Genomic DNA, 23,529 nt, shown 5'->3' with positions numbered 1-23,529 from the left:
CAGGAAAGCGAGTGCTTGGCATCCAATTAGTGTCTCTGGGTACATCAGGAGGCATACTGTAGGGTTAGGGAAGACATTTGTTAAGCTTTCCTTGCACTCAGAGAGGCAAAACTATTACAGAATCATTCCAAAAATAACCCAGCCAAACTGGTGAGCTGCAGCTTGGCTATATGTCAGCTCAATCAGCAGAGACACAGAAATAAGACAGGTGGGCAGGTAGACTCTCTCTATTGGCCCCACCCAGAATGGGGCTGGGGAGTCTTCCCCAAACCCTTGATCTCTGCTTATTCCTTTGTTCCAGAACAGTTACCCCCATTGCCTGGAAGTCAAGGTGTTCGCATGTGTGGTCGCCCCTGCTCTTGTCTGTGATCTCATAAAACAAGAAGCATTTCCTGTACTCTTTGGTACGCCGACAGTGCCTACCACAGCCCCTGGCAAAGAGAACAGGCTCAGTAACCTTTGAATGGAATTGAAAAAAGCTTTGCAAGTGATGTTGCTGAACTGCTCCCAGTGATCACCGATATTAGCACTAATGATGCCGGGTAACACTGTGGGGAGGGGGGCTCCTTTGAGCCCGGCACACTGCTAAGGGATTTACAGGTATTATCTGATTTAATCCTTCCAAAATCACTATAAAGCAGGAATTGTTATCATCCCCATTTTATACAGGAAGAAAATTTGTCAAAAGAGGGGTCAAAGAGAACTCCAGAGCGTCTTGCCTGGGCAACTTACAGTTCTTGCCTGAAAATGGCACATGTCACTTCCATTCACAGTTCATTGGCCAGACCTGATCACGTGGTCCCACTTAATCGCCAGGGAGCCAGGAAATGCAGGCTCACAAATGAGAGTCTCAAAAACATCTAGAGACCAGTGTTAATGACCATTACACTCTGGAAACAGGATTTCCGAGGGCCCTACGGGAAAGTTCTGTGAGGGAGGAGAGCATGGGTATTGATGCTACACTCCAACGAAGGTTTATCTGATTCCAGAGCTCACACATGGAACCAGAATCTGAAAGGATACACACCAGGATGTCCAGGACAGTTATCCCTGGGATATAGTAAATAGGTTATTTTTATTTTCATCATTATACTTTCTTATTTTTTCCAATGAATCCGCATTTACTCTGATAATCAGAAAATGTGTATGATGGGGAAATAATAGCTGCATGATAATTCTCTTCCCTTAACAAATTGTTCCACTCCCCATCGGCCCTCTTCAGAGGCTGTCTTTTCCTTGCTCCTTTTCCCAAAACTTGTCCTCAGAAAAAGTTCTCAACAAGTCCATGGCACAGAAGAAGTCCTGGCTGGTATTCAGGTTTTACCCATTCTAAGATGTTAGCCTTGTGTCAAAAGGCTTTCTCGATGATATTTCAGGTGAACAGCACCACCAGGCTGGATGGAACAGTCCCTATATCCCTGAAAACACACTGCACCAACAGCCATGTATACTGATTCCAGCCTTGTGCCCCCAACCCTGTTGCCTAACCTCCAGCCATATGCTCCTTTGAGAATTTCACACAGCTCTCTTACGTAGGCATTTATTTTCAAGGAATTGAAGGTGTCATCACAGTTTCTCTGCCATCCCTCCTCCACAGCTGCTGCCCTCCTTCTACAGAGCTTCCAGCATCTCGCAGGGGGTGAATGCACCTGCCCCTGGAAATACAAAACCTGCTGTCTCTGAGCATAGGCACGGCAATGTCAACTGGAACCCCAGGACCAAACAGCCTCGCCCCACGTGGCTCACCTCATAACCGCCCTTCTTGTTCCTCAAGATGGATGGGTTTGCTTACACCATCCTGGACTTTGGTGAGAAGGAGCTGGAGCCCCATCCCTTGCTGGTGGTCCTGTGGTTTAGCCGTCACCTCCTTCTCTCGCTTCCTTCCTGAACTGAAAGGATGCATCTGGGAGGCAGCAATAAAGTACAAACATGAATATACAAAACTCCTACAACTAACTCAATAGCAAAATAAATAGACATGCTAATGAAAAATGAGCAAAGACTGGAATTCCCATCTTGGCTCAGCGGAAACAAATCCGACTAGGAACCGTGAGCTTTTGGGTTCCATCCCTGGCCTTGCTCAGTGGGTTAAGGATCCAGCATTGCCATGAACTGTGGCATAGGCCGGCAGCTGTAGCTCTGATTTGACCTCTAGCCTGGGAACCTCCCTATGCCGCAAGTGTAGCCCTAAACAGCAAAACAAAAATGGACAAAGACTCAACTAGACCTTTCTCCAAAGAAGGCATTCAGATGCCCAGCACTTATGTTGGAAAGATGCCCAGCATCACTAATTGTCAGGAAAGTGCAACTCAAAACCATGTGGAGATATCACCTCACACCTGTGTGCCCTCCTCAAAGGGATCTTCCATCACCCTGAACCCTCTGAGAGTGGGATCCCTGCCTGCATCATAGAGGCCCCTGATTCAGGTCCTGACCTCGTTGCTAGCACCTGGCTAGCTGACTAATAAGGGTGAGGACCCACTCCAGTGCAGGAGGGGAGAGCCAGCCACTTATGGGAAATCAGTATGCAGTCTGGTGTTTAAGGCCAGCCTACTCAAGTCAACCAGCATCCATAGAGCACCTGCTCTGTGCAGAGTCATGAGTCACTTAGAGTGGCTGCTGAGAGAACAGAAATGTTTCAGATTTCCTCCTTCACAGGAAAAATGTCCAGGCTCTCTTCTGGACACCTGTCCTCAGAGGCTCTGAAGATAGATTTCTGTTTGGAATCTCACCCAGAGGGGTGCTTTGATGGTACAGGACTTGCCTGAAGATGCATCTTGCAGACTCCAGCTCCAGCAGTTTTTAAGAGGAGCTTAATGAAGACACCACTTTACGGGTTCCAGTCATCTCTCATTGCCATGGCAATCCTGCAGGTCATTAAAGAGAAGCACTCAGGGCTGGCAGGAACCACAGGCCATGGAGGAGGTGAAAGGAGGGCAGACAGAAGACCAGTCAGAAAGGCAGAAGCTGTCAGAGTGCCCAGTCCTCCTTCCAGGAAACAGACTGGAAGTGACTGACAGACACAGCACCCTCACTGCAAAGCATGGAACTCTCTGGGATCCCTTATGTTTGCAGGAGTTGAGAAAATACTTCATAGACCTGGCTGATTCAACAGGATCCAGCGTTGCCATGAGCTGTGGTGTAGGTCACAGATGCAGCTCCGATCCCTTGTGGCTGTGGCGAAGGCTGGCGGCTACAGCTCCGATTCGACCCCTAGCCTGGGAACCTCCATGTGCTGAGGTTGCAGCCCTAAAAAGTAAAAATAAATAACTAAATACAGGGCCCAGGTTCTAGCATCCAGTGATACCCACATGCCCAGGCCAGCCCTGTTCACACACCCTATTCCTGCTGCCCTGTGTCGCTACAGTAGGTGAGCTACGGATCGGAGCCCCAGAGAGATGGGTGGCTTGGAGAAACAGCACTGTGGCTGGACTCAGAAGGCCGGGATGGCTTCCTCACCCCTTTATAAATGACCCAGGCCGGTGTCCCCATGTTATACGGTGCCTAGCCAGATTTTTCTTACTGCTCTGAAAAGGCCACTCAAGCCTACAGCTGAGAAGAGGAGGCGGTAACTCCTGCACATCTGGAGTCCAGAGACCCCCACAGCATTGGGTCAGTCACCTGGCAGCGGGGGCCACTTAGAGGTGTCAGTTTGGAGACCAACTGGAACTCTGACCACGCCCAGCCCCTGGGACAGAAGGGAGGGCAGGAAATGGGAAAGGAGCTGTTGAAGAAATGCTGCCTTTGGGAAGAAAAAGAACTCTGTCCTCCGCTTTCCTGCGGGAGGGGAAACGGGGTGTTTCTCCCCAAGGGAAAGGGGGGCAGTGCCAAGAGAACATCCCAATTTAGCGGCTGTTTCCAAAATGAAAAGACTAGATTTGGTCTCCAGACATCCTCCTACCTGTGTGACCAGGGCTGGGAGGGGCTCTCTGGAGGGAGGGGGTGTAACGGGCCACAGCCAGGAAGACAGATCAGGGTCATCCCCACTGACCACCAAGAGGGTGGAAAAGGGATCCTGCCTAGTGTGGCTGGTGGCTGGCCAGGCAGAGGGACAGCTGCCATGGGGATGTGAAGAAAACCTGTCTTCCCCTTTCTCCTCCTGCACCCCCTCTTAGGAGACATGCCAGGAGGGTGAGGGCAGGGGCCGGTGACAGCAGATCTGGCCCTGCCCCTCACCCCAGCCCAGCCTCCAGCCCACATCCTGAACCTTAGCGCTCCCAGTCTCACCTGCTCTGGGGAAAAAAAAGAAGGGCTTTAAATAGATGTGAGATCAACATTTTAAAATGAACAGACCTGAGTTCTTCCTCATTGCAAGCAACTGAACTTTCTGGAAGTAGGCTGAGCCATCACTATCGGAGCTGCTACCCAGAGGGAAAGGCCTTCACTGTAACACACCCAGGGCAGTGACCAGAAAAACTGAACAACCCATTTCACATTCACAACCTGATGAGATGCAGGAGAGTGAGGACCCCACTCAGGGACCACAGACGTGACCGGGGATGAGGCTGTGTGGCAGAGCCAGGAGAGGTCCCGCTCCAGGGCCAGCCGAAGTCACACTGGGAAAGGACAGGAATGCCAAGCTGGAGCTGGATTTGAGTTGGTTCCCAATGGGGAGGGAGAGAGGAAGAGGGGCTGGGTGCCTGCAGAGTGATGTAGCAGTTCATTCTGGAAAGGCTGCTGGTCACTTTCTGTGCCCCCCAGTGACCAGTCCCTGCTATGTAGAACCGGTGGGGAAAGACCTGGAAGTAGGGGGACTTCATACATCATGGTGCCCTTGGTCCAGCCACAGTCTGTGGCCTGTGCCCTCCTCTGAGCTCACACTGTCCCAAGGCTACATGGTCACTGGCTGCTTATGACACCCTCTCTCCCCGAAGACTGAGGAAGTCTTAGGCAGGGTGGGCTCTGACTCATCTCTCCCCAGCACCCAGCAGAAACCCAGGCATAGTAGGTGAGCAATTGGTGCTTCTCGAATGAATGGCTGGATGAGCAGTGGAATGATTGGGTGGGTGGTTGGATGGATGGGTGGATGGATGGATGGATGGATGCAGGAATGAAGACGTTGGAAAATAAGCATCATTTTTCCCCATCATGTTCCCACTATTCAAAGGCACCCAGGCCCCAGACTGAGGCCTCAGGTAATTGGAGATGTCTCTACTTTGAAATGTCTGTGACCTTCATATGACAAACTGTGCCCTCCCTAATCACCAAAACAGCTTCAGATGTCCACCCTCTAGTGTCCAATTGCTAGATTGCACTGCTGCTTAACTTTTGCTGTTTGCAAGAATGGATTGGTCAGGGCTTTCTGATTTAGGCACATAAGGGGTTCGATTCAGAGTCATTCTGCTTTTCTACTCTTGGAGGGAAAGTCTTGGCCTTGCACATCCTATGTGTCCCAGCAGGAAGCTTCTTGCCGGGACTCAACTCCACTTCCTACAATTGTGTGTTGAGGATTTGGGGAGATAATTTGTGCATTGAATAGAGGCAGGGTTTCCCAGCCAGTGCACTGGGGCCTTTGCAGGCTGCAAGATGTTGGAAAGGCAGAAGTGGAGGGCTGGAGTCCCAGAGCAGTCTCCCCAGGCTACAAGCCCTGCGTGCTGCCAAGAGGTACCCTCTGCCCTGGCATCTACTGTAATGTTGCTGCTGAGCATGGCCTGCCTTTCACAGATAAGATATGGCTGAAAGCTGGGTGTGGAGAGCAGGCAGCTATCCTGAATCTCTGCTGACATCTGTGACCTGCCCAGTATTTGCAGGTGACTGCTCCGTGTGTACACTTTTGCAAAATAGAGCTTCATGGATGATTTTCAAAATTTTGATAGAGAAAAGTATGACTCAAAATCCATTTTAGCCAAAAACAAAAAACAAAAAAATTCAGCATCACAAGGATCAAAGAAATAAAAGAAAGGACTGTTAGATTATTTAAACGATTTCATAAGATGACAGTTGCTCTTAATTCTGTTGCTGTTGTTCTGAATTTATCATGTACTTGGGTGGGAAAATTTCTAGTAAGGTGTTTTGTTGTTGTTGTTGTTTTTGCCACAGTTTCAGCATATGGAAGTTCCCAGGTTAGGGATGGAATCTGAGCCACAGCTGCAACTTACACGTGCAACACCAGATCCTTTACCCCACTGCTCCATACCCAGGATCAAACCCATGCTTCCACAGCGACCTGAACTGCTACACTGAGATCCTTAACCCACTATGCCACAGCGGGAACTCCCCTAGTCAGTGTTTTGAGTTTAAAAGTCTTGGAGTTCCCACTGTGGCACAGCAGGTTAAGAATCAGGCATTGTCTCTGCAGTGGCTCAGGTTGCTCCTGAGGCACAGGTTCAATCCCCACTCAAGCACAGTAGGTTAAGGATCCAGTGTCGCCGCAGCTGTGGTATAATTTGCAGCTATGGCTCAGTTTTGATCCCTGGCCACAGTGCAACAACAACAAAAAAATCTTGGGGGTTCCCTTCGTGGCTCAGCAGTTAACCAACCTGACTAGGATCCATGAGGATGCAAGTTCGATCCCTGGCCTCCCTCAGTGGGTTGGGGATCTGGCGTCGCCATGAGCTGTGGTGTAGGTCACGTAGGTCACAGACTCAGCTTGGATCCCATGTTACTGTGGCTGTGGTGTAGGCCAGCGGCTATTGCTCCAATTCAACCCCTAGTCTGGGAACTTCTATATGACGCAGGTGCGCCCCTAAAAAGCAAAAAAAAAAAAAAAACTTGATCAGAAGTTTCATGTGGCCATTTCAATATAAAACTTGACTATTAAAAAATAAATAAATGCAAACTCATTTCTCATTAAAAAAACTTGAAAATATATTATGTGTAAGTTTCATACAAATTCAGGATTTAGTATTTTCCCTGCTATAGTGTTATTTTACTCATCTTAATTATATGCCCTTAAAAAAGAGTAATGACATTTTTCACGTAGCCGCATAGATGCCCCCAAGTCCCCCCAGTTAACCCCACATGCAAGGTCAGCGTTAACAAGGGCACCATTCCATGAAAGACTGTTGGAACACACTCTGATAGAGGGCTGCCTCTTCCAACTCAGAAGTGCTAACATTCTTAAAATCCTTGTTCAAAGTATGAGATGCTGGCCTAGGCCTGCCTTTGAACAACTCAGAACTCTTTTAACTAGAAAAATAATATCAGAGGTCAGGCTCTAGAAAAGTTGTAAAACTTGGCTGCCCAGATTAATATGTGGCAGATTCTGTTTGCCAAGGACGACTGCAATAGTATCTTCCCTCCCACATGATCTTTTTACTCTATGACTTTGACATTCCTCCAGTCATGAAATGGGGTCTGGGTTTCCTCCTTTTAAATCTGGATTTGGGACCCCAGTGGAATCCATGAGGTATGGCTTGCAAAGCTAGCCATGGAAAGTGACACATTGTCTTCCCGATACTTCCCAGTTCCCTGTTCTTGCAGCTCAGCCTCCACGTGGTGAGGAAACCCAGGCAGCCCCCACAAGGAAGTCACGTGCATGTGTTCATGGTAAGCTCACAGCTGATAACCAGCACCAACTTGCCAGCATATGAATGAGACGTCTTGAAAGTGGACTCTGGAGTTCCCATCGTGGTGCAGTGCGTTATCGAATCCGACTAGGAACCATGAGGTTTCAGGTTCGATCCCTGGCCTTGCTCAGTGGGTTAAGGATCTGGCATTGCCATGACTGTGGTGTAGGTCGCAGACGTGGCTCGGATCCCACGTTGCTGTGGCTCTGGCATAGGCTGGCAGCTACAGCTCCGATTAGACCCCTAGCCTGGGAACCTCCATATGCCATGGGAGCAGCCCTAGAAAAGGCAAAAAGAAAGTGGACTCTCTGAACCCAGATGGAACAGCCCCAGCTGACACTGCATGAAGGAGAAACAAGTCAGAGCCACCCAGCCCTGCCTCAGTGGCAGCCTTGTGTCCAAAAGAAGTATTGTCATTTAAGCCACCAAATTTTACAGCAGTCAGTTACACAGAAATAGTTGTTGGCACAATGAAGAAACAATCTGCTAAAATAGATCAGAGGAGGACAAATTAGCAATATTTATTAAAAATTTTTTCAAAAATGTGTGTGCCGCTCAATCCAGCATTTCGGTTTGGAGAATTTAATCTTACATTAGGGCGTTTTCATTCTCCTGGCACCAGTGCCCAGAGCCCCGACTTCAAGGGTTGGTGGCGCCCCTCCCAAGCCACTCTCAAAGCCCCAGACTATGCCCCCAAATTAGGGGTTCTGCTTTAATTCTGCTAATTTAGAAACTTCAGCTTTACCAAGACCCCAGCTCCCAACCCCACCTGCACCATAGCACTTCTGAGTCACAGCTAAGGGTGTGGACACAGCCTCTTGGACCACTGAAAAATGAGCAAGAAGCCAGCTCAGGGCCACAGGAAGCACAGATCCCAGGCTCTGGAATCAAACAGACCTGCTCCTAATGCATCTCCATCACTCACCACCAACATCACTCTGAGTCTCAGCTGGGGTGCCCAGATCTGCTCCAGGAGCTCCTGTGAGAATTAAATGAAGTGAGACCAGTGCCTGGCACAGAGCAGAGGCTTATGAATAGTCACTCTGAATGAGAGGTAGTGTAGCCAAGTGGTGAGAGCTCGGACTTCCTGAGGAAAATCCCAGCTTGGCCCTTCCCAGCTGTGTGGCCTATCCGGTTCCCAAATGCCTCTCTGCCTCAGTTTCCTCAGAAGTCAAGTAGATGATAATAAATAATAATACATTCCTCATTGTGTCATTTCTAGATGATTAAATAAGTTAATGTTTGCCATTCAGGTTAGAGTACTGCCTGGCATATAGCAAAAATATATGAGTGCTTGCTTTTATTTTATTTTTTTAATTTTATTTTATTTTATATTTTTTGGCTGTGCCCATGACATGCAAAAGTTCCCATGGATCACACCTGAGCCACAGCAACACCACATCTTTAACCACTAGGCCACCAGGGAACTCCAGGTATTTACTGATTAGATAAAATAATTATAGGAGTTACCACTGTGGCGCAGCAGGTTAAGGACCCAGCATTGTCTCTAGGAGGGTAAGGGTTCAATCCCCAGCCCGGCACAGTGGATTAAAAGGATCTGGTGTTGCCATAGCTGTGGCATATGTTGCAGCTGCAGCTCAGATTCAGTCCCTGGCCAGGGTACTTCTATATGTTGTGAGTGAGGGCATTCAAAAAAAATAATAATTGTATATGATCATTCAGGATTTGGAACTGGAGGAGCTGGATAGCAGTTTTGCTCCACCTTTTTCACCCAGGAGCCCAAGCAAGCCCTGTGGTTTATGTGAGCTCTGGTCTTCTGGCCACTTAATAGATATACTGACTGGGGCTTGGGGTTGTTGCAGGAATCAAACGTGCCTCTGGCTCCAAAATGCTGATAAGCAAGATGCAAACATTGTCTGCTGTCATTGTGATTCTTTTTCTGGTTATCAGGATCCCTGGCCTTGTGAGGCGGGGAAAGCACAGGATTCATTCAGTGATATTAACGCTTAGCCTTCCCCATGGCTGGCCTTGAGCTAAGAGCTAATACATGAAAGTTGGAGGCATTGCCCTCCAGAAGCACACTTTCTCCTATTTATGGCAGACAAACACCCAGCTTATGTTGGAGGGAGGCGTGTGTGGCAATAGATGCTGTGCCCAGTCTAGGGGTGGGCATGGCCCTGGCGGCAAGGGAGACTGCCTTGCAGAGGCCTCTCTCACCAGAGGCCTGGCTGTGTGATCTGGGCCAAGGACAGAGACCTCTGTGAGCTTTGGTTTCCTCATCCGTAAAGACTGAATTAAGCAAAGTACTGTGCAAGCACTGTAGGAGCGGTAAAGCCCCAACGCAGCGCCCTACTCTGTTCTGTCCCAGCCTGGAGTATCCACAGTGGCAGAAATGGGAGGGGCTTGTGCACCCGCCTTCAAATCAAGCAAGTTCACCTAGAGGTTGCCCTGGGGTGAGGGCTGGAGGCAGGAGGGGCCTGGGATCTGAGCGGTTTAGATCTCCATCCAGGATGAAGGGAATTTCCTGAAGCTGGCTTTGCTGTCCCTCATTCCTTTTATGAAACACTGGACTCTTCCTGCATCCATAAAGATGAAGACATTCCTTTGCAGGGATTTAATTTTGGGGCTGCATGCCTGGCCTCTGAGAAAGCCCAGGCTTCCTCCTCCTTTTGAATCTAACTGGGGGCGGCTTTGTGCACTCCAGACCAGACCGCATTCCCCTGAATGCCCCTGGAATCGCTTACTCACACTGAAATCCGCTGCCTCAGGGCTTTCCAGGCAGAAGTAAGCCTTCTTTTCAGGGGCAATCAGGCAGCAGCCTGGAGCAGTGAGGGAAGGGGGGGGCTGCCCCCCCACACACACAACCTGCACCATGGGTCTCTATAGACAGTGCAACTCAGGGGCCTCCCCTCTCCCTGACCCCAGGCATTGGGTCCTGGGGGCAGCATGCAGGCCTCAGGAGAACCCAAAGGACAACGTCTGCCATCTGGAAATGGGGAAACTAAGGCTGGGGATGACACCAGATCTACTTGTGTCAATAGGTGAATTTAACCCAGACAGATTTCCTGAATCACCACCCAGAGCCCCCCGCTACCTTTTGGCTGGGGTGGCCTTTGGTCCTTGCCAGGAGCTAATATTGTGCCATCCCTGACTTGGAATCTGGGTGTAGAAGGTAACTATACTCAGAGGAGCGGGTCCGTGGGTGAGACACGTCCACCAAAGGTCCTTCTTGGGGAGATGGCACGAGAGCTTGAATTTCTAAAGGCTGCATTTGGTGGAGTGTGGGGGCTGGGAGGGTTGATGCTGCCGCTGTGCATGGCAGGTCTGAGGGGCTTTTCTTCAGCAAACATTCATTGTGAGCCCACCATGTACAGGGTATCATGCATGCCAGGTGCTTGGGATTCGGAGGTGGGGGACAGGGGGATAGGGTAGACCAAGCCTGTCGTGCCCTGCCAATCCCCGCAGCGTGAGTGGTAGAAGGAGCGTGGGCAATGGATCCAGAGGAGGTGACTCAGTCCCCACACTTCTGCTTATCTGCCCTGTGTCCTTGGGCAGGCGATCTGTTCTGCATCGCAGTTTCCCCATCTGCAACATGTGTGTGACGCTAAAACCTGCCTCTCGGGGCACTTTGGAGGGATGAATGGACATTACATAGGTTAAAAATTGCCCTGCCTCCTCTCGCCTATCACCGCATCTGTAAATTGAGGTCCGACTCTGCCACATATCCAAGGTCGCTCCGATTGCACAGTGGTTGCACACATTGCCTTCAGGGTCTGACCATCCTGGATTCAAAATCCAACTCTGCCACGTACTGCGTGGCCTGGTGCGTGGTACAGAGCTTCTTTGGGCCCTCAAATTCCCAGCAGTAAACTGGAGATGGCAAGAGTAGTACCTAGCTCAGACTGTGGGTGTGATACTTAAATGATGTAATTTAAAAATAAAAGTTATGACAGTTTCAAAGTAAAGGGCTTTGCACAGAGATGTTCCCAGTTAGCCCTAAAGAAATGTGAGCTCTACTTTTAATCACTAATATTCTTAAAATCCAAAGGCTAATCTAAGGTATTTTTCTCTTTCTACATAGAAGTCTTTGGACTGGACGAAAAAAAAAAAAAATAGGAGAGCACTCACACTGCACAAAGATAGAGTGATCAACTGTGGACATAACCCAAAACCTTTGGAGAGTTGACTGCAAAGAGAGGTGCTCTGTTTGTCGTTCTGCACTCAACAGAATCTTGCCAGGTGACTGCCAGGTACTTCCAGCCTCACAGGCCCCACAGGAGGATGGGGAGTTCTCAGCCCCTCTTGTACATGGTTCCCTTGCTGACCGGCCAGCCCCTAACTGGCCTCTTTCTGTCTGAAGGAGGTGCTGAGTCTCTGGGCTGTGCTCTCTGCCGCTCGCCGCAGCCTCTGTCCGTCCACCCCCCTGAAGCCGTGCTCTGTGCTCTTGGACCCAAAGCGGAGACCTCCAGGTGCTGAATCACTTCCTGTGAAAGAAGAGGGGACCTCAGCCACCTCTTGGAGCAGGAAGGGCTGGGAGGGGACATTCAGGCCCAGCATGGTTCTGTTGAAGGATAAAGGAAACCCAGGCTTAATAAAAGTTAAAGACATCCACTGGACGCCCAGATTACAGCTGTACACTCCGGTCACCTGGGCACAGCTACAGTGCCATGCCTGGACCGATTAAATCTGAATCAATAGGGGTGGGACCCAGGCATCGATAGCTGGTACCCAAGGCTATGTGCCACGGCATTATAGCGAGGAGCCCCCATGTGAACACAAAGGCCTGGGTTCACAGTCTTCCGGCACCCAAGCCGTATGCAGGAACTTCTGATGTAATTAGCTGTGCTTCAGGATCATTCACAATTCCCAGATGGTTCCAATGTGCAGCTGAATTTGAGAGCCACAGTGTTCAGTGTGGCCTCTTAATTTAATGTGAAAACACCGCGTACTCTTGAGGGAAAATGATAAGATTTAATTGAGCCAAAAAAAAAAAAATGTACCTGTTCAAGTTGGGGTGCACTCCACTGCCTGTTAATCTGTATGCACGTTCCAAGACACAGAAGCACCTGTAGTTGTGGGAACATGAATCCATGATTTTGCCTTTACACGTAGGTGTCGTTAGACTTGCTTGTGTCGAGCGATTACCATCACTGGCCCATTCGACAGAAAAGTTTTGAGTGTGCCTTCGTAGAAGCAAAGTTTAAAGGATCATTCTGAATCAACAACATTATAAATAATTACCTTTAATAGAAATAGAAAGAATATAAGTTTAGCCAGTGCCTTGAAACGTTCTGTCGTAACATACAGTTCTTACACATTGAGTTGAGTGACTCTCTGTCGTTGGCTGAGGAAAACATCTGGGATGGGACTTTCACTCCAATCAGATGGAAATTCCTGCTCTCATTTTTTTTTTTTTTTTTTTTTTTTTTTTAGTTAAGATTGCCTAAAACTCCAAAGCCCTTTAGCCTCTTTTTTACCCCCGACTATTGTGAGGAAGCCTTAGGAATAAGCAAGCATGCCAACCACTCCACTGCAATTCTCACAGGGGCCCTTACCCAGTCACAGAAAGCACATTTTGAATAAACCAAGTGAAGACCTTCCTGCACACAAAACCCCAGAGCTGCCAGCATCCTCCGCAGGGAGCAGAGCCCAGGCTCCCGGAGGCCTGCGAGGTCCTTCTCCTCGGGCTCCCTGCCCTGCTGTGCCGGGGCATCCGAGCAGGAGCACTGGGTACCCACCCCCCCACACACACCTACAGGTGACCCTCGGGGCTTCCAGAGGCTGTGAGTGTCAATCACCTACCCTTATCAGTTCTCCGTCCAACATTTAGAGTCACAAAGCTGGCTGGAAAAGTGATAAGGGGATGTGACTGGCCTGTGGTGGCAGCAGCGACGTTTTGATGAAGCTTTGTGAGGAAAACCGACATGTGATTTCCAGGTGAAAACATGCACCCTTGACCCTCCCTGCGACTCCTCCCCCGCCCCCAAAGCCTCTCCGAGCCCTTCTGCTTTGCTCCGGGCTCTCCTGGAGTCACTCCTGTTGACCTTTGGCCAGGCTTTTCTGCCTCTGCACACGGTCATAGAGACATGCAGCCCTGGATAACTATCGCAAACAGTGGATTTTTTGCATGTTTTTTTTTAAAAACTGATTTTTTAAGTTAATTGAAAATTTTAAATTAGTAAATAAACCAAAGTTAGCAAAGTCTTTACCCAGCAGCTCCTGCAGGTCTGAGGCAGGGGGCCCTCGGCTTGTTCTCCTCCTCCCTGGCTCTGCGTCTAAACCCACACCCACAGGCCATTCATAAAGTCCCTACTCTGAGTCTCCTCCTCCTGCCAGGATTGGTCCTCCAGAGGTGCTGGCCCCAGGCCAGGACCCATCAGCTGCAAATCTGCTGGGGCTGGTTGTGTCTACTGTGCTGTGGGGCCTTGATGGGATCAGGCTGGGGTGGAGCTTGGGTCTAATAGTGTCGGAGCTCACCACCCCATCATGCTGGATCCTTCCCTCTTGGTGGTTGGCCTTCCACACCGTTCCACACACAGAGTCTTTGGAAACCAAACACTACTGACTCGGCTTCAATTGTGGAGACTTTAAGATGCTTCTGTGTCAGGATGGCACCAATTTTCAGGAATGGGTTTCTCTATAGTAATCCATTTTTTGGCCACACCCATGACATGCAGTTCACAGGGAGTGAACCTGTGCCACAGTTGTGACCAGAGCCACAGCAGTGACAATGCCAGGTCCTTAACCCGCTGAGCCACCAGGGAGCTCTATAGATTAGTGCATCACGTTGTGTGCGGACTGTCAGTGTTGGGTCCCAGCTGCCTGCCACTCACTTTCTGGTTGTGTGACCTAGAGCAAGTGACCGCATCTCTGAGCCTTGGTACTTGATCTATAAAACACATGGTACCATGGGGTTCCCGCTCTGGTGCAGTGAGTTAAGGATGTGATTGCAAAAGCTTAGGTCACTGCAGAGGTGCAGGTTCAATCCCTGGCCCAGCCCATGTGTTAAGGATTCTGTGTTGATGCAGCTGTGGTGTAGGTTGCAGCTAAGACTCAGATTCAAGCTCTGGCCCAGGAACTTCCATATGCCATGGGTATGGCAAAAAAACAACCAAACAAATGAAAAAACGGTGTCACCCAACTCCCAGGATTTTTGTGAGAATTAAATGAAAAAAGGGATGGGAAGTGCTTATTCTTTTTGTTGTTGTTTTTTGCTTTTTAGGGCCTCACCCGTGGCATATGGAAGTTTCCGGGCTAGGGGTTGAATTGGAGCTACAGCTGCCTGCCTACGCCACAGCCACAGCAACTCAGGATCTGAGCCACATCTGTGACCTACACCACAGCTCACAGCAACGCCAGATCCTTAACCCACTGATCAAGGCCAGGGATCAAACCCACATCCTCATGGATCCTAGTCGGGTTCGTTAACCACTGAGCCACAAAGGGAATTACAGGAAGCATTTATTCTTATACTTAGGTTCAAATTCACATAAGCTGCTTTTTGGTTACCTAGCCTTCAGCAGGTGTCTTACACTCTCTAAATCTTAGCTTCTTCTGCAAAAGGGGGTTCTAATAGCTACCTCAAATGGGTTGTTCTAAGGATTAAAATAGATATATGGTATAAGGTTGAAAGCATGGACATTGTGGTTAATTAGGCTGGATTTAAATCCTGGCTTTGTCGGTTACTGGCACTGGGTACGTCACTCAGAGCCTCACTTTGCACGTCTACAGAATGGCCGAGACTGTCCTGACGGTGTTACTTCATAGGGTTGTAGTAAAGGTTAGGTGAGGTGAGCTGTAAAAAGCCCTAAGCTGAAAAAGAGAGAGAAGAAAAAGCCCTAGGCACAGACAATTCAACAGAAGTTGAATAGCTATTATCATTAATAAGATAATACCATCACTGACAGTGATCTTGGCCTAGGACCCGCCCTCCAGGTGGCAGCTATTTCAGCTGATGTTCTGGAAGGTGCGTTGCTTGGGCCCCTTGGACGGGCTCTCTGGGGCCAGACCAGTCAAGTCCTGTGGATAAGCTTCTGCTCCATCTGTGTCCTGTAGAGAAGGCGCGGGGTCATGACCCACAGGGCTTTGGAAACCAGCCCTTTATTCAGGGCCAAGCGATTATATGGCCCCAGCCTTCAAACTCTTGAGAGTAAATTACATAGAGGCCAGGGCTCAGGGAGTTGGCGTGGTGGCTCAGCAGCAGTAACGAATCTGACTAGTATCCATGAGGATGCGAGTTTGATCCCTGGCCTTGCTCAGTGGGTTTAAGGATCTGGCATTGCTGTGGCTGTGGTGAGGCCTATAGCTGCAGCTCTGATTCCACCCCTAGTCCGGGAACTTCCATATGCCACAGGGGCGGCCCTAAAAAGATAAATAAATAAATAAATAGTCCAGGGCTCAGAAAAACAAATGGAATCAGGGACTCTGGGCAATGGAACAATCAAGCCAGTTTTCAGGACTGGAGGAGGTAGGTGTGCGCTTGCTTGTTCAAGGAGGCCAGGTGTGTGGAAGGCAGGCCCTGACCTGAACTGGTCTCAGCTCACTGGAGCGTCTCTAAGGTCGGCTTCTTGGGGAGGCTAGGACTGTGGGGTGACAGTACATGTGTTCCTCTTTGGTCCAACCCCCTCGTTTTATACATGGGAAACCAGAGCCCAGGTTGAAACTCAGCCACAATCCCAAGGCTGCTGCTCTCTTGTCTTTGACCCTAGATCAGAGCCTGTACATGGTGCTGATCAGAAAGCAGGTGTTGGCAGAGAGGACCTGGGCTCCTGAGCAAGGAGGGGAGGGGAAACTGGTAACTGACCAGCCGCTGGAGTTGCAGGGCCCAGGCAACACGCCTCAAAGACCCAATCTGTGACAGGAGGAAACGCAATGGTTCCTTTCTTTTTCCATGAAAGCAACGGCCCCACATCTCAGGGATCCCATAATCCTTGTCTTCACGATACGCGCCTTGGTCTCTGTAAACACTAACATGAGCTTGGAAACTAGAAAGGTACTCTGGACTGTTCCGTCCTAGAGAGTGTCTGAAAATGTAATTCCATGCTCTCCTCCACGCCCAGTCTACAAGCTAACACTTTGGCAGGTAGAAAGAGCTAAATTTCTTTTTCTTTTTATTTTTATTTATTTTTTTATTTATCTACTCATTTGTTGTCTTTTTAGGGCCGCACCCGCGGCATACAGAGGTTCCCAGACTAGGGGTCCAATAGGAGCTGTAGCCATCAGCCTACACCACAGCCACGCCAGATCCGAGCCGCATCTGCGACCTACACCACAGCTCACGGCAATGCCAGATCCTCAACCCACTGAGCGAGGCCAGGCATCGATCCTGCAACCTCATGGTTCCTCGTTGGATGCGTTTCCGCTGCACCACGACGGGAACTCCAGAAAGAGAGAAATGTCAAAGGCCCCTCTCGTCTTGCCTGGATTCCCTAGTCCATGTGATATTCATGTGGGTGTTTAAATAAGACAGATTGCTTAACATGTATATTCCTTCTAACCTTTCTGTTGGATTCATTTGCATGGGGCTTTTTCATTATAATTCATCCAACGGCTGAGACCCTTCATTGCCAAGGATGGCTTGAGCCATGGGAGGGAGGTGTGAGTTCAGTCTCTGTGTTCAAGGAAATGAGAGCTCAGGGCTGGTACTGACCTATGTCTGAAGGGGGCCGTTCACTCTGCCTGGGGGCAGCTGGGAGAAGGTGACACTGGACCTCTGCCTCGGAGCAGAGGAGACGGAAGGGATTGAAAGGTGAAGGGAGCAGCTCAGTTAGGGAAGAGCAAAGAGCCTGATGTGGGTGCTGGTGTCAGATGAGGCTGGAGGTGTAAGAGGGGCCTAATCACCCCACCTTGAACATCGGGTGAATGAGTTTGGGTCCTACCTGGCAGGCAACGGGAAGCTCCGGAGTTCTGAGGAAAGTCACATCCGATTCAAGGTAAAAAGGGCCAAAGATTTGGAAGAGGAGGGCAGCACAGGAACCAGCCAGGCAGCTGTTGTTCAGTGCAGCTGAGAGGTGGTAAATGTCTGAATTAATGCAGCGGCAGTCACTCGGAATGGTGCCCTTAGTTAATTTTAAACTTAACGCATTCTTTAAATAACTAAAGGAGACAAGTAATGATACTTATATTTGCATAACATCTACAGTAGGTAGATGCTGCTGGGCTCAGCTCATCTTTATATAGTACTTCATTTCATCCTCTCAGCAGCCCTGAGCAGTGTGTATTTGGGGCGGGATGGGGGCAGCAAAGATCCTGAGAAGCTATGGAGACAACAGAATGTCAAACTCATAAAACTCTCCCAGGAGAATGAGCTCCCTTCCAAGGTCCTGTCCAGAGAGCAAGACTGTCCAATGGAAAAGGAGGATAATCCCATGGCACCTGTTGGATTTTTTTCTTTTTTTGGCTGCAGCTGCAGCATGTGGAAGTTCTGGGGCCAGGGATCGAACCTGTGCCATAGCTTTCACCAAAGCCACAGCAGTGACAAGGCTGGATCCTTCACCTGCTGCACCACCAGGAAACGGCAACCCTGGATTATTTACAATAATCACTGCCATGCCAGAAGGAGAAACCCCAAGCAGTGCCCCATGCGTCAGACACACATGAGCTGTGCACATTCAATGCAGACATTTGATTTTCTACCCAAGGCTTCTTCCGCTCCTAAACTCACTCCAGCCCATCTTCTCTGGCTAAGTCCTAAGACAATGTATGGCTCTGCTCAATTAAGACTTACTTTGGGAGGTCCCTGGTGACCTAGCAGTTAAGGATCTGGTGTTGCCACTGCTATGGCTAGGATTCAGTCCCTGGCTTGGGAGCTTCCTTATGTGGCAGGTGTGGCCGGAAAAAAAAAAAAAAAAAAAAAAAAAGCTGACTTCAAAAACACATGGATTTAGTTACTAAAACGCATCAACACAAGGAGGGGGCCCCCTAGCCAGGGAGTCTGGAGGGGCTGCCTGCACAGGGTCATGACAACTGGATCCTCTGTCCCACATGATCAAACACAGGCTGCCCCCGTGGCTCACTCACTCTGTGGCCCCAGAAATGAAACACTGTCCAGCCTCCCTCTCTTCCTTTTGTTGTGTCTTCCTGGATTTTTACAAAACACATTCTAAAACCACTTATGACGCTCTCAATATGTATGCTCTAAAATATACTTTTATGTACATATTTGACTTGAGTTTTCCCACTTCCGCGACAATAAATTTGGGGGGGGGGACTAGTTCTACTCAAAGCATCACCATCTTCTTTGTGTAGAATAAAAAAACAGGCTCAGAGAGGTTAAGCAACTGGTCCAAGGCTTCACAGCTTGTCAGAATTAAATCCCAGATATTTCTCTGTCCACCCGATTTCTCCTGCGTCACCCTCCCTTTCTAAGGGACAAACAAGGGAGTGGATGTCACCTTCAATGCCTCTCACAAACACCCCAAGTCACGCATGCCTCAAGACAATTTACCATTCATTAGCCCGGAACCCAAAGGACGGTCATGGTCAAGAAGGCAGGCTTGAAGGTGAAGCAGAGTGACTGCTGAGAAGCTGAACCACACCCTGCTCATCTTTCATGGGCACCTCATCCAAGAAGTTCCCCTGCGGATCCCACCTGGTGCTTTCGATAACTCCTTTGGCCTTGGTTGAGTCTCATGGGTTATGAAATCCCCACCCTCCCAGGTCTCCAGCGGCGTGGCCTGTCACATTCGCTTTCCATCTCACATAATCCTTTCCTGCCGGCTGACTGGTTCCACCACAGCCTGTCTGCCCGCCTGTTCGTAAGTCCTTACGGGTGGGGCTGATGGTGACCGGCAACCAGCCAACCCCCTCCCCCTAAAGCTGGACGAAAGTACTTGCCCTGTGGTTTGGGGGGTGTAAGAGGCTGTGGCAGGGATGGGGTCAGGACAGGTGGGGGGAAGGAAAATGCTGGGTGCCGAGCCCCTTCCAGCAGACTGCTCTGCCTGGCTGCATTCAGGGGCTGCAACTTGTCTCCTCCCCCGTCTCCATCCGGCTGGGCTCACTTCCCCCAGTTTAATGAGCTCAGGAATGTGCTCCGCTGAGACACCCAGTGTTTGCTTTGGCCCCTTTGAGCTGCAGCGCGCCCCGGGCTCTGCTCATCCGCATGCAGGCTTGCTCAAATCAGTCCTCAGAGAACATCCAGGGGTAACAGGTGACCTACGCCCAGGACAGGGCTCTGCACCTGCAGTTAATATGTTAGGAAGCGTAATAAACATGTACCAGGCCTGGCCTGCAGAGACGGCGCAGACCCCGTCCTGAGAGCCAGGGAAGCCACATGGCTTTGAAGTTGGTTCCAGCTCAGCTGTCAGCCTGCCTCAGAGCCAGAGGCTGCAGGTCAAAAACCAGCTACTTCCCCCTTGAATACCGATCCTGAGGGCCACTGGCAGCATCTGCTCCCTCTGAACCCCACGTGGCAGTCTGCACGCTGGCTTGGCCCAGGAAGCGCTCTCTGAGCACCAGCTATGAGCTGGGCTCTAGGGTTGCTGAGGGGGAGGAGGAGGAGTGGGATGCACAAGTTTGGGGTTAACAGATGCAAACTATTGCCTTTGGAGTGGCTAAGCAATGAGGTCCTGCTGTATAGCGTGGGGAACTATATCTAATCACTTGTGATGGAACATGAGGGAGGATAATGAGAAAAAAAAGAATGTATATAAATGTATAACTGGGTCGCTTTGCTGTACAGCAGAAATTGACAGAACAGTGTAAATCAACTATAATAAAAAAAAAAAAATGGGGGGAGTTCCTGTCACGGTTCAGCAGAAATAAATCTGAGTGGTATCCATGAGGATGTGGGTTCAATCCCTGGCCTCACTCAGTGGGTTAAGGGTCCGGCGTTGCCCTGAGCTGTGGTGTGGATCACAGATGCAGGTCGGATCCCCAGTCGCTATAGCTGTGGTGTAGGCCAGAAGCTGTAGCTCCATAGGCCACTGGTGCGGCCCTAAAAAGCAAAAAAACAAAAAAAACAAAAACAAAATTTTTTGAAGAAGAGATAAATAGGGGTATGGAAATGGGGCCAGAATTTCCCAATCAAACTTGAGATCAGGGTACAATTTTGTCCTATCTTGGGACTTTACATAAGAAAGACAAGAAAACAATCAATAAATTGATTTTGGAATGGTCCCGGAAGACTTGGGTTCTAAGTTTCTAGTGCAGCCCAACTCAGAGCCAGGGAAGAAAACTGGGTGCAAGTGGAGCAAATCCAAGGAGCCTTTGGGCTGGATCTCCGGGTGAGGTGGGGGAGGGGTCGCAGAAGAGGCTGGGGAGGTGGCCGGGCCCAGGCTGAGGGGTGTCTGGAAGGCCAGGCAGGGGAGAGGGGCCTCTCACCTGGAAGGTGTGAGGAGCTGGGCAAGGATGTGAAATAACATCTCACCCACCTGTTTGTCCTTCATTTCGTCTCTGTCTCCCCCACTCCAATATAAACCCTGGGAGGACAAGACATTTCTCTGTTTGGTTCCTTTTTTTTTTTGCTTTTTTAGGACCACACCCTCAGCATATGGAGGTTCCCAAGCTAGGAGATGAATCAGAGCTACAGCTGCCGGCCTACACCACAGTCATAGCAATAGCGGGATCCCATCCTCATTTGCAACCTGCACCACAGTTCACAGCAACACTGGATCTCCGACCCACTGAGCAAAGACAGGGATCAAACATGCATCCTCATGGATCCTAGCCGGATTAATTTCTGCTGAGCCACAAGAGGAACGCCTGTTTTGTTCCTTGCTGCTTCCAACGTCCCTAGAACAGGGACTAGCAGAGAGTAGACAGTCTATAAATATTTGGTGAATGAATGAATGAATGAATGAGCAGGGAACTGATTTCTTGGGAAAGCAGCTCTTCAGGAATTTAAGTTTGTGTCAATACTGGCTCCAGTGCCAAGACCTGTTTTAAAAAATTCAGATTTGTTGGAGGGAAGCAATTGTTGAGGGGCCAGAAGACCAGGGTTCAAGCCCCAGATCTGTGCCTTGCTGTCCAGGAGAAAGAAAACCAAAACTAGATGCGGCTTTTCAGAAACCGCCATGCTCAAGACGCTGTCTCAGTGCGAGCACACCAGCTGCCCTCACCAAGCTCCTATCCACTTCTTTCTCAACTGGGGGCCTCTGAGTCATGAGTCACACTCAAATTTGTTCTAGAAAGACCCCACAGACTCACCCCACCTTGCTCTGGCAGCTTCAGGGGCTGCCACCACCCTCAGAGCCCGCTCCTGTCACCTCAGCTCGACATTCAGGGCTCTGAACAACCTGACCGCATGTTGTCCAAAATATTCTTGTGTGAAGCCTACGTCTCGGCCACTTCAGACCAGCCAGCAAAATGCAAAAATGTTCTCAACTGCTCTCAAAAAATGTTCTCCCTTTTCCATCCCTTTGTCCATCGTGGTTTTCTTCACTCCCGCTGCCTGTTCTTCCAAACCCAAGCCCAGCTCAGATGCCTCTGAGATGCCTGCCCTGATCCTGGTGGTCGGAAGGAAGGTCACCTGCTCTGTTCTGGCCCAGTTGTGCATTTGCATCACCCTCCTAGTCCTTACTGCCCTGCCTCCCATTCCCGCTGTAGTTCATTTTCACTACATGGTCTCTTGAGATGCCCTGAATGTTGAGTGTTCTGTCTGCCATGGTGGATGCCCTCAAAAACTTATCCAAGTGGCTGTGTGGCACTTTTTAAGAGTTCCTTCCCCACAACAACAGTACATGTCGAATAAGGGGAAAAGGGTAAACTAATGAACCTTTGGCAACTTTGCACTAGCTGGGAGCACCTTGGGGAGAAAGATGCCAGGCCTGCCTCATGTACACAGTCCTCTGGGGCATCTAAGTTCCATGTGTATCCTTATTTCCACACTTGAACTTCTCCTTCCCAGGGTCTCAGTCATTTTTCTGTCCACAAGCTCCTCCCACATTCCCTAAGTTCATCCAACATCCTGTGATCTCAACATAATCACACCCACCCCTATCCATCCCATGTCTCCAGCCTCTTGCCCAATGAGACATTTCCTTCCCATTCAGTACAATCTCTGTCCCCCAAACAAAATGGAACATCAAAAGATTCCAAAACTTGCATAAGTAACTATGGAATTTCTCGGAAGGTATATCTCGTATGCAGAGTACAATGAACAGCCAAGAAAATCGGAAAAATGTTCCACGCAGCATGAGCGGGAGCAGATGTTGTCAACACCACACCCATATCCTCTTGGCTTCGGCATCCCGTGCACGCCCATGGCTACAAACATCTACAGCTGCATCCCAGAGACTTTTCTTGGCTTCTGCCAAGGGCAAGCTGCACATGCTGGGGAGTTAACACCTCTGGGGGGAAACCATCCCAGCAGTCTCACCCTCTGGTGGGCAACTCTGTTGTCCCAGAGGTCTCCAGCAGGATGGCACCCCAGCTGCCCACAGCACTACCCTGCTCACACACCCTGTGTTAGACTCCGTCTCTTTCCTGTCTCATTTCTCCACTCAGCCTCCTAAATGAACCACTGGTACTCAAGTCTTTGTCTAAGAGTGTGCTTTGGAAAATCCCCACCTAAGACCATCTCCCTGCCCTTTTAAATGCCTTTTTCCAAGAATATGCTAAGTGCTTCTCCTCCATGCCCAAGCCCTCTTTTCTATATGGAACCATCAGGAGAAAGATGGAAGAAATTCTAAAACAAAGTAAGACCCTCAGGGGAGGTCTTACTCAGTCACACATCACCCAGTTTTAGAACTGTGATGTCTCTAGGGATTGAACAAGTTCAGCTCCATCCTTCTCAAGTGGGGCATTTAAAGACACCAAAGGAGAAGCAGTTTGCCCAAAGTCACCCACCAGGTTAAGGACAGAGCTGGAACTAAGACTCTAGTCTCTTGATTCTCAAGAGGGCCGAATCCTCTAGGCCAACTTGCTGTGAAAGGGTTTAACCAAGTACCATGTCCCTCCCAAGGTCACTGGCTAAGTTCACAGCCAAAGAAATTCAAGTTCTAATATTCCATGAACCTTGCAAAAACTTAAAAGTAAGTAGCCCCTTCCAGGAGTTCCTGTTGTGGCGCAGTGGTTAACGAATCCGACTAGGAACCATGAGGTTGAGAGTTCGATCCCTGCC

General features: G+C 49.5%; 1 long non-coding RNA gene and 1 other non-coding gene across 3 annotated transcripts in view; both read right to left on the bottom strand.

Annotated features, from left to right (window-relative positions):
* Positions 1–7,994: 7,994 nt before the first annotated feature.
* LOC106507693 (uncharacterized) overlaps positions 7,995–23,529 on the bottom strand; it is a 105,170-nt gene continuing 89,635 nt past the window's right edge. The window contains exons 1-3 of one of the 2 annotated variants that reach the window (XR_014810301.1): positions 13,679–13,746; positions 12,470–12,710; positions 7,995–12,030 (exon numbers count right to left, since the gene is read on the bottom strand). This is a non-coding gene — a long non-coding RNA (uncharacterized LOC106507693). Of the gene's footprint in view, positions 12,031–12,469; positions 12,711–13,678; positions 13,747–23,529 lie in introns of those variants that run through there. The other variant, XR_014810302.1, reaches the window with a different exon arrangement.
* MIR184 (microRNA mir-184) lies at positions 13,260–13,342 on the bottom strand. Its single transcript, NR_031535.1, has one exon. It is a non-coding gene; the product is annotated as a microRNA mir-184 (primary transcript).

This window comes from Sus scrofa, chromosome 7, assembly GCF_054392235.1.
Source record: "Sus scrofa isolate SSC_HxYL_T2T_F1_AM1 chromosome 7, Sscrofa_HxYL_maternal_Yorkshire_Landrace_v2.0, whole genome shotgun sequence".
Taxonomy (NCBI): Eukaryota; Metazoa; Chordata; class Mammalia; order Artiodactyla; family Suidae; genus Sus; species Sus scrofa.
This window is presented reverse-complemented; position numbering and strand designations above follow the sequence as displayed.